The sequence below is a fragment of the Oncorhynchus mykiss genome, chromosome 5, assembly GCF_057628025.1.
Source record: "Oncorhynchus mykiss isolate SJ-2025 chromosome 5, ASM5762802v1, whole genome shotgun sequence".
Classification (NCBI taxonomy): Eukaryota; Metazoa; Chordata; class Actinopteri; order Salmoniformes; family Salmonidae; genus Oncorhynchus; species Oncorhynchus mykiss.
The window spans coordinates 24867213-24877819 of NC_143026.1; positions in this window are offsets into that span (position 1 = coordinate 24867213).

Below are 10607 nucleotides of genomic sequence, written 5' to 3' on the forward strand. Positions count from 1 at the left end.
GGTTGGGTAGGTCAGGTAGATGGGTCCGCCCGGCTAGGTAGGTAGGTCTGGCCAGCGTTTCCAGGCAGGTAGGTCCGGTCAGCCGGGTGGAAGCCAAGTAGGTTGTTTTTTCTCTGCCAAGAAGTTTCCTTTTATTTGAACGTCTGTTGTTGTCATGTTTTTTTAAACCATATTTTAAGTAATTTTCATAAAGCATTATGACCATCTGTCACTTTACTCTCACTAAGAAAATGCACTTTATAACACTGTCAAGAAGGAAAATATATTTAATTAGTTTACTCCAATTAGGGGAGGGTTGGTAGGGTTAGGGGAAAAAAGTAAAGAATAGGATATAATTAATTAATTAATTAATTTAAAATATATATTTTTTTAATATTTGAATAATCAAAAGAAAAAATGTGTTTATTTATTAGCCTAGTGGTTATAAGTATTTAGGCATATCATGTGAATTAGGCCTCGTGAAAATGTGAAATCATTGTCAAAGCGCAAGAGATGCTGTTACATGTAGGCCTAGATTGTTTATGGATTGAAAAAATATCAAAACTGTCATTTAACAACCCAAAACCAATTGCATGTGACACAGAAACCACTGACTCATTGCATTTTTCAATTAACAAGACACCTGCTGGGAACTTTTAACTGGTTAGGGCAGCCCATGAAGTGTCCTAAATAACTATTGACTAGGTGTGAATTTTAGGACTAAAGAGGCTTCATGAATTGCTTCTTTCTTTTTTTTTTACCTATGAAAGCAGGAGTAAAATGTCTCTGTTCTCAGCATTTATGGGCCCTGATCTCAGAGTTGGTGGCAGTCTGGTTGGCTGCCTGTGCGTGGGTCATCTCTACAGCTTAAGTGCTTGGGTTCCTGATATCAATTTCAATCCCTCTCTCCTTGAGCCAATGCCCCAAACAGACAGAACAGCAACACCAGCAGAGCTAGAGCAACCCTCATTTTGAAATGACACCTTTTCAGAACTAATGTAGTCTAATCTGGGCTCCTCAATCCCCCTTCTTATATAGACTGGACTTGGTGAACCAGTACAGTACATGAGAACTGAACACTTGTCTACAGTGGACATTTTTAGAATATAGCCACGGTGGTTTTTCTAATGATCAATTAGCCTTTTAAAATGATAAACTTGGATTAGATAACACAACGTGCCACAGGAGTGATGGTTGCTGATAATGGGCCTCTGTGCGCCTATGTAGATATTCCATAATAAATCAGCCGTTTCCAGCTACAATAGTAATTTACAACATTAACAATGTCAACACTGTATTTCTGATCAATTTTATGTTATTTTAATGGACAAAAAAATGTGCTTTTCTTTCAAAAACAAGGACATTTCTAAATGACCCCAAACTTATCAATGGTAGTGTGTCTGTGTATATATACAGTTGAAGTCAGAAGTTTACATAAACCTTAGCCAAATACATTTAAACTCAGTTTTTCACAATTCCTGACATTTAATCTTGGTAAAAATTCTGTCTTAGTTCAGTTAGGATCACCACTTTATTTTAAGAATATGAAATGTCAGAATAATAGTAGAGAGAATTATCTATTTCAGCTTTTATTTTTTTCATCACATTCCCAGGGGGTCAGAAGTGTCACGCCCTGACCATAGTTTACTTTGTATTTTCTATGTTTTGATTGGTCAGGGTGTGATCTGAGTGGGTATTCTATGTTTCATGTCTTGTTTGTCTATTTCTATGTTCAGCCTGATATGGTTCTCAGTCAGAGGCAGGTGTTCGTCATTGTCTCTGATTGGGAACCATATTTAGGTAGCCTGGGTTTCACTGTGTGTTTGTGGGTGATTGTTCCTGTCCTTAGTGTTAGTTTGCACCAGTGTAGGCTGTTTCGGTTTTCATTACGTTTATTGTTTTGGTACTGTTTGTATTTAGATTCATGTTGCTATAGTCAATAAACATGGATCGTAATCTACACGCCGCATTTTGGTCCGACTCTCCTTCACATACAGAAAACCGTGACAGAATCACCCACCACAAAAGGACCAAGCAGCGTGTCAACAGGCAGGAGCAGCGCGAGGAGATGCGCAATAAGGATTTCTGGACATGGGAGGAAATCCTCGACGGGAGAGGACCCTGGGCTAAACCAGGGGAGTGTAGCCGCCCAAAGGTGCAGCGGGAGAAGAAACAACAGGAGCAGCCCAAAGAGGAGTGCAGTATGGAGTATACGACTTGGGAGGAGATCGACAGGTGGGCGGCCGACCCAGGGAGAGTGCCGGAGCCCGCCTGGGATTCGATGGAGCAGTGCGCGGAAGGATATAGGAGAATGGAGTTTGCGAAGCAAGCAAGGCGGCGCGGACGGAGGCCCCATAGTCAGCCCCAAAAATTTCTTGGGGGGGGGGCTCAGGGAGAGTGTGGCAGAGTCAGGAGCCAGACCTGAGCCAACTCTCCCTGTTTATCGTGAGGAGCCAAGGAGGAGAGCAGAACCAGAGCCGGTGTTGGAGGTGAGTGAAACAGAGACTGTGAAGGAGTTAATGGGGAAATTGGAGGAGAGAGAAATGAGGGAGTTGCTGTGTTGGTGCATTTTGCATAGAATTCGCCTGACGGAACGTGTCAGGGATTTGATGGCACCTGGGTTAGCGCTCCATACTCGTCCTGAGGTCCGTTTTAGTCGCCTTCCAGTCTCACGCATCAGGCCTCCTGTGCCCATCCCTAGCCTTGCACGTCCTGTGCCAGCACTATGCATCAGGCCTACAGTGCGCCTCGCCTGTTCAGCGCAGCCAGAGCCTCTCTCATCTCATGCGCTGCCGGAGTCTCCCGCCTGTTCAGCGCAGCTAGAGCCTCTCTCCTCTCCTGCGCTGCCGGAGTCTCCCGCCTGTTCAGCGCAGCCAGAGCCTCTCTTCTCTACTGCGCTATCGGAGTCTCCCGACTGTTCAGCGCAGCCAGAGCCTTTCTACTCTCCTGCGCTGCCGGAGTCTCCCGCCTGTTCAGCGCAGCCAGAGCCTTTCTGCTCTCCTGCGCTGCCGGAATCTCCCGCCTGTTCAGCGCAGCCGGAGCCTCTCTCCTCTCCTGCGCTGTCGGAGTCTCCCGCCTGTTCAGCGCAGCCAGAACTGCCAGTCTGCATGAAGCAGCCCGAGCTGCCAGTCTGCAAGGAGCTGCCAGTCTGCAAGGAGCTGCCAGTCTGCAAGGAGCTGTCAGTCTGCATGGAGCAGCCTGAGCTGTCCGTCTGCATGGAGCAGCCTGAGCTGTCAGTTTGCAAGGAGCAGCCAGAACTGTCAGTCTACATGAAGCAGCCAGAGCTGCCAGTCTGCAAGGAGCTGCCAGTCTGCAAGGAGCTGCCAGTCTGCAAGGAGCTGCCAGCCTGCAAGGAGCTGCCAGCCTGCAAGGAGCTGCCAGTTTGCAAGGAGCCGCCAGAGCTGCCTGTCTGCAGGATGCCGCTAAAGCTGCCAGCCTGCAAGGAGCTGCCAGCCTGCAAGGAGCTGCCAGCCTGCAAGGAGCTGCCAGCCTGCAAGGAGCTGCCAGCCTGCAAGGAGCTGCCAGTCTGCAAGGAGCTGCCAGTCTGCAAGGAGCTGCCAGCCTGCAAGGAGCTGTCAGTCTGCATGGAGCAGCCTGAGCTGTCAGTCTGCATGGAGCAGCCTGAGCTGTCAGTCTGCATGGAGCAGCCTGAGCTGTCCGTCTGCATGAAGCAGCCCGAGCTGTCAGTTTGCAAGGAGCAGCCAGAGCTGTCAGTCTACATGAAGCAGCCAGAGCTGCCAGTCTGCAAGGAGCTGCCAGTCTGCAAGGAGCTGCCAGTCTGCAAGGAGCTGCCAGTCTGCAAGGAGCTGCCAGCCTGCAAGGAGCTGCCAGCCTGCAAGGAGCTGTCAGTCTGCATGGAGCTGCCAGTCTCCAAGGAGCCGCCAGAGCTGCCTGTCTGCAGGATGCCGCAAAAGCTGCCAGTCTGCAAGGAGCCGCCAGAGCTGCCAGTCTGCAAGGAGCTGCCAGAGCTGCCAGTTAGCATGGAGCAGCCAGGGCCGCCAGTCAGCATTGAGCAGCCAGTCAGCATGGAGCAGCTGGAGCTGCCAGTCGGCATGGAGCTGCCAGTCAGTATGGAGCAGCCAGAGCCGCCAGTCAGCATGGAGCAGCCAGTCAGCATGGAGCAGCCAGAGCTGCCAGTCAGCATTGAGCAGCCAGTCAGCATGGAGCAGCCAGTCAGCATGGAGCAGCTGGAGCTGCCAGTCGGCATGGAGCTGCCAGTCAGTATGGAGCAGCCAGAGCCGCCAGTCAGCATGAAGCAGCCAGTCAGCATGGAGCAGCCAGATCTGCCGGTCGACCAGACTCTTCCAGATCTGCCAGTCGACCAGACTCTTCCAGATCTGCCCGTCGTCCAGACTCTTCCAGATCTGCCAGTCGTCCAGACTCTTCCAGATCTGCCAGTCGTCCAGACTCTTCCAGATCTGCCAGTCGTCCAGACTCTTCCAGATCTGCCAGTCGTCCAGACTCTTCCAGATCTGCCAGTCGTCCAGACTCTTCCAGATCTGCCAGTCGACCAGACTCTTCCAGATCTGCCAGTCGACCAGACTCTTCCAGATCTGCCAGTCGACCAGACTCTTCCAGATCTGCCAGTCGACCAGACTCTTCCAGATCTGCCAGTCGACCAGACTCTTCCAGATCTGCCAGTCGACCAGACTCTTCCAGATCTGCCAGTCGACCAGACTCTTCCAGATCTGCCAGTCGACCAGACTCTTCCAGATCCGCCAGTCGACCAGACTCTTCCAGATCCGCCAGTCGACCAGACTCTTCCAGATCCGCCAGTCGACCAGACTCTTCCAGATCCGCCAGTCGACCAGACTCTTCCAGATCCGCCAGTCGACCAGACTCTCCCAGATCCGCCAGTCGACCAGACTCTCCCAGATCCGCCAGTCGTCCAGACTCTCCCAGATCCGCCAGTCGACCAGATTCTCCCAGATCCGCCAGTCGACCAGATTCTCCCAGATCCGCCAGTCGACCAGATTCTCCCAGATCCGCCAGTCGACCAGATTCTCCCAGATCCGCCAGTCGACCAGATTCTCCCAGATCCGCCAGTCGACCAGATTCTCCCAGATCCGCCAGTCGACCAGATTCTCCCAGATCCGCCAGTCGACCAGATTCTCCCAGATCCGCCAGTCGACCAGATTCTCCCAGATCCGCCAGTCGACCAGATTCTCCCAGATCCGCCAGTCGACCAGATTCTCCCAGATCCGCCAGTCGACCAGATTCTCCCAGATCCGCCAGTCGACCAGATTCTCCCAGATCAGCCAGTCGACCAGATTCTCCCAGATCCGCCAGTCGACCAGATTCTCCCAGATCCGCCAGTCGACCAGATTCTCCCAGATCTGCTAGTCGACCAGGATCTGCTGAAACCGCCAGCCAGCCAGGTTCTGGTAGTTTCTACTACCTGCCTGGGCTTCTTCTCAGTGCTGGGCTTCTTCTCAGTGCTGAGCTAACCATCTGTCCCGAGTTACCTCTGTCCCGAGCTGTCCCTCTGTCCCATGTTATCATTGTGGTGGGTAACCTATTTAGGGACGTTTAGGAGGGGGATTAAAACTGTCATGGAGTGTGGTCCACGTCCAGTGCCAGAGCCGCCACCGCGGACAGATGCCCACCCAGACCCTCCCCTATAGGTTCAGGTTTTGCGGCCGGAGTCCGCACCTTGGGGGGGGGGGTACTGTCACGCCCTGACCATAGTTTACTTTGTATTTTCTATGTTTTGATTGGTCAGGGTGTGATCTGAGTGGGTATTCTATGTTTCATGTCTTGTTTGTCTATTTCTATGTTCAGCCTGATATGGTTCTCAGTCAGAGGCAGGTGTTCGTCATTGTCTCTGATTGGGAACCATATTTAGGTAGCCTGGGTTTCACTGTGTGTTTGTGGGTGATTGTTCCTGTCCTTAGTGTTAGTTTGCACCAGTGTAGGCTGTTTCGGTTTTCATTACGTTTATTGTTTTGGTACTGTTTGTATTTAGATTCATGTTGCTATAGTCAATAAACATGGATCGTAATCTACACGCCGCATTTTGGTCCGACTCTCCTTCACATACAGAAAACCGTGACAAGAAGTTTACATTCAGTCAATTAGTATTTGTTAGCATTGCCTTTAAATGGTTTAACTTGGGTTAAACGTTTTGGGTAGCCTTCCACAAGCTTCCCACAATAAGTTGGGTGAATTTTGGCCCATTCCTCCTGACAGAGCTGGTATAATTGAGTCAGGTTTGTAGGGCTCCTTTCTCACACACACTTTTTCAGTTCTGCCCACCCATTTTCTATAGGATTGAGGTCAGGGCTTTGTGATGGCCACTCCAATACCTTGACTTTGTTGTCCTTAAGCCATTTTGCCACAACTTTGGAAGTATGCTTGGGGTCATTGTCCATTTGGAAGACCCATTTGCAACCAAGCTTTAAGTTCCTGACTGATGTCTTGAGATGTTGCTTCAATATATCCACATAATTTTCCTACCTCATGATGCCATATATTTTGTGAAGTGCACCAGTCCCTCCTGCAGCAAAGCACCCCCACAACATGATGTTGCCACCCCCATGCTTCACGGTTGGGATGGTGTTCTTCGGCTTGCAAGTCTCCCCCTTTTTCCTCCAAACATAACAATGGTCATTATGACCAAACAGTTATATTTTTGTTTCATCAAATCAGAGAAGATTTCTCCAAAAAGTACGATCTTTGTCCCCATGTGCAGTTGCAAACCGTAGTCTGGCTTTTTTATGGCGGTTTTGGAGCAGTGGCTTCTACCTTGCTGAGCGGACTTTCAGGTTATGTCAATATAGGACTTGTTTTACTGTGGGTAGATACTTTTGTACCTGATTTCTCCAGCATCTTTACAAGGTCCTTTGCTGTTGTTCTGTGATTGATTTGCACTTTTCGCACAAAAGTACATTCCTCTCTTGTAGACAGAACGCGTCTCCTTCCTGAGCGGTATGACGGCTGCGTGGTCCCATGGTGTTTATACTTGATTTATTGTTTGTACAGATGAACATGGTATCTTCAGGCGTTTGGAATTTGCTCCCAAGGATGAACCAGACTTGTGGAGGTCTACAATTTTTCTTGGCTGATTTCTTTGGATTTTCCCATGATGTCAAGCAAAGAGGCACTGAGTTTGAAGGTAGGCCTTGAAATACATCCACAGGTTCACCTCCAATTGACTCAAATGATGTCAATTAGCCTATCAGAAGCGTCTAAAGCCATTACATAATTTTCTGGAATTTTCCAAGCTGTTTAAATGCACAGTCAACTTAGTGTATGTAAACTTCTGACCCACTGGAATTGTGATACAGTGAATTATAAGTGAAATAATCTGTAAACAATTGTTGGGAAAATGACTTGTGTCATGCACAAAGTAGATGTCCTAACCGACTTGCAAAAACTATAGTTTGTTAACAATACATTTTTGTGTAGTGGTTGAAAAACAAGTTTTAATGACTCCAACCTAAGTGTATGTAAACCGCCGACTTCAACTTGATTTATTATTTATTTATCCGTTATTTTACCAGGTAAATTGACTGAGAACATGTTCCATTTGCAGCAACGACCTGGGGAATAGTTACAGGGGAGAGGAGGGGGATGAATGAGCCAATTGTAAACTGGGGATTATTAGGTGACCGTGATGGTTTGAGGGTCAGATTGGGAATTTAGCCAGGGTTAACACCCCTACTCTTACGATAAGTGCCATGGGATCTTTAATGACATCAAAGAGTCAGGACACCCGTTTAACGTCCCATCCAAAAGACGGCACCCTACACAGGGCAATGTCCCCAATCACTGCCCTGGGGCATTGGGATATTTCTTTAGACCAGAGGAAAGAGTGCCTCCTACTGGCCCTCCAACACCACTTCCAGCAGCATCTGGTCTCCCATCCAGGGACTGACCAGGACCAACCCTGCTTAGCTTCAGAAGCAAGCTAGCAGTGGTATGCAGGGTGGTATGCTGCTGGCAAACTGTATATGAATATAAGAAATAATGAGCATGACCCCAAAAAATCTCATTCGATTTTGAAAAGTGTGTAAGTAAGTAGTACCTGTAACTGGGCTGTACTCATGGTTGATGTTTGTGTAGACTTTGTTGAAGTTCAGCGTAGTTGCACCACTTAGGGGTCCTACATACGTTGATTAAGTTCTCAAACTGGCAGAGAATGCCACCTTTGGTCTTTATTAAATTTTTATTTCACCTTTATTTAACCAGGTAGGCCAGTTGAGAACAAGTTCTCATTTACAACTGCGACGACCTGGTCGGTCTGTGAACACAACAGATTAACATGTTTATTTTCAATAACTAAACTGTACCTCTGTACAGTAGAATCAAGCACATAATATACTGTGTTACTGTTATGTGGTCCATGTCTGTCACGGTGGACCTGAGATTCCAACCAGTGTTACCATCACACCATTCAATACCTTCAATACTGTTGAGGTATAGAGCCCAAGGGATTGTTTAAAGAGTTACTTATGCTACATTTTGAGAGGTAAATTAATGAAATGATCCTACACACTACTACAGTATAATAAGAAATAGAAACAATCAGACATTAACATACATGGTAACAGATAATGATAATTTAACTATTGGATGACAATAATAGGTTAGTTAAATAATATATGACAAGGCTCTGAATGTCTGTCTACAGAGGTGTTGCTAACAACTTCTAATGACATATCCACAACTAGTGAAAATATTTTTCTGTCAAGGGTCAATTGTTGTGGGTAGAATTAGTTGGGGAACAAAAGGCATCTTGTCACAGTATAAAAAGTATCTTACCCGCATTCTCTCTCTGTAGCTCTTCCATCTCTTCTCACTGGCTGTCACTCTGGCCCCCATGGCTGACAATTCTGCTGCTAGGGCGGATTTATGGAAACAAAACATTAATTTAGACAATGATGTTCATATCAGTGAATAAAATGATCTCTCAAATGAATTCACATCCACACATTTACTTGCATTCTCTCTCTTCAGTTCCTCGATCTGGCTCTCACTGGCTGTCATTATGGCCCACATGGCTGACAGCACTGTGCTTGAACTGGAATTAAGCAAACAAAAAAATACATTTAAACAATAGTGTTCATACTGTATCACTGACCGAAACTATAAACACAACAAGAAACAATTTCAAAGAATTGATTGAGTTACAGTTCATATGAAGAAATCAGTCAATTGAAATAAATTCACTAGGCCCTAATCTATGGATTTCACATAACTGGGAAAACGGATATCAAATCAAATTTTATTGGTCATATACGCATGATTAGCAGATGTTAATGCGAGTGCAGTGAAATGCTTGTGCTTCTTGTTCCAACAGTGCAGTAATATCTAACAAGTAATCTAACAATTTCACAACAACTACCTTATACACACAAGTGTAAAGGATGAATAAGAATATGTACATATAAATATATGGATGAGCGATGGCCGTGCGGCATAGGCAAGATGCAGTAGATGGTACAGAGTCCAGTATATACATATGAGATGAGTAATTTAGGGTATGTAATTATTATATAAAGTGGCATTGTTTAAAGTGACTAGTGATACATTTATTACATAAAATTATTAATTATTAAAGTGGCTAGAGATTTGAGTCAGTGTGTTGGCAGCAGCCACTCAATGTTAGTGATGAGTGGCTGTTTAACTTCTTTGGGATAGGGGGCAGTATTCGGAAGTTTGGCCTGTTACACAGGCCCAGAAGCTAGGATATGCATATAATTGGTAGTATTGGATAGAAAACACTCTAAGGTTTCCAAAACGGTTAAAATAATGTCTGTGAGTATAACATAACTGATATGGCAGGTGAAAACCCGAGGACAATCCATCCAGAATTTATTTTTTCAGCTCACCACTGATTACAATGGCTGGCAATGGGAATATAAAAGGAATACCTCCCAGATTCCAGTTCCTAGGGCTTCCACTAGATGTCAACAGTCTTTAGAAAGAGTTTCAGGTTTGTTTTTTGAAAAATGAGCTAGAATTTGTAGTTTTTCTAAGTGGCTCCCATTTTGGCTGTAGTGTTTGCAGCGCGTTCCGGTGCGGACGCGCACTTCGTTATTTATCTCCGGTAAAGAATATACTATTCTCCGTCTTAAATGTTTGCGTTTATTTACATATTAGGCTACCTAAGGATTGATTAGGAACATTGTTTGACTTGTTTTGAAGAAGTTTATTGGTTACTTACGGGATTCATTTGTATGCATTTTGAACGAGGGAAACTGGTGGATTACTGAGTCAAGCGCGCCAACTAACATACTTTTTGGGGATATAAAGAAGGACTTTATCGAACAAAATGACCATTTGTTATGTAGCTGGGACCATTTGAATTGCAAACAGAGGAGATCTTCAAAGGTAAGTGATTTATTGTATCGCTATTTCAGACTTGCGTGATGCATCTTGCTTGGTTGGAAAATGTTTTAATACTTTTGTATGCAGGGCGCTATCCTCAGATAGTCGCATGGTATGCTTTCGCCATAAAGCCTTTTTGAAATCTGACAAAGTGGCTGGATTAAAAAGAAGTTAAGCTTTTAACCGATGTATAACGCTTGTATTTTCATGAGTGTTTAATATTAAGAATTTTGTATTTTTGAATTTCGCGCTCTGCAATTTCACTGGATGTTGCTCTCTATTCTACCACCATGTTT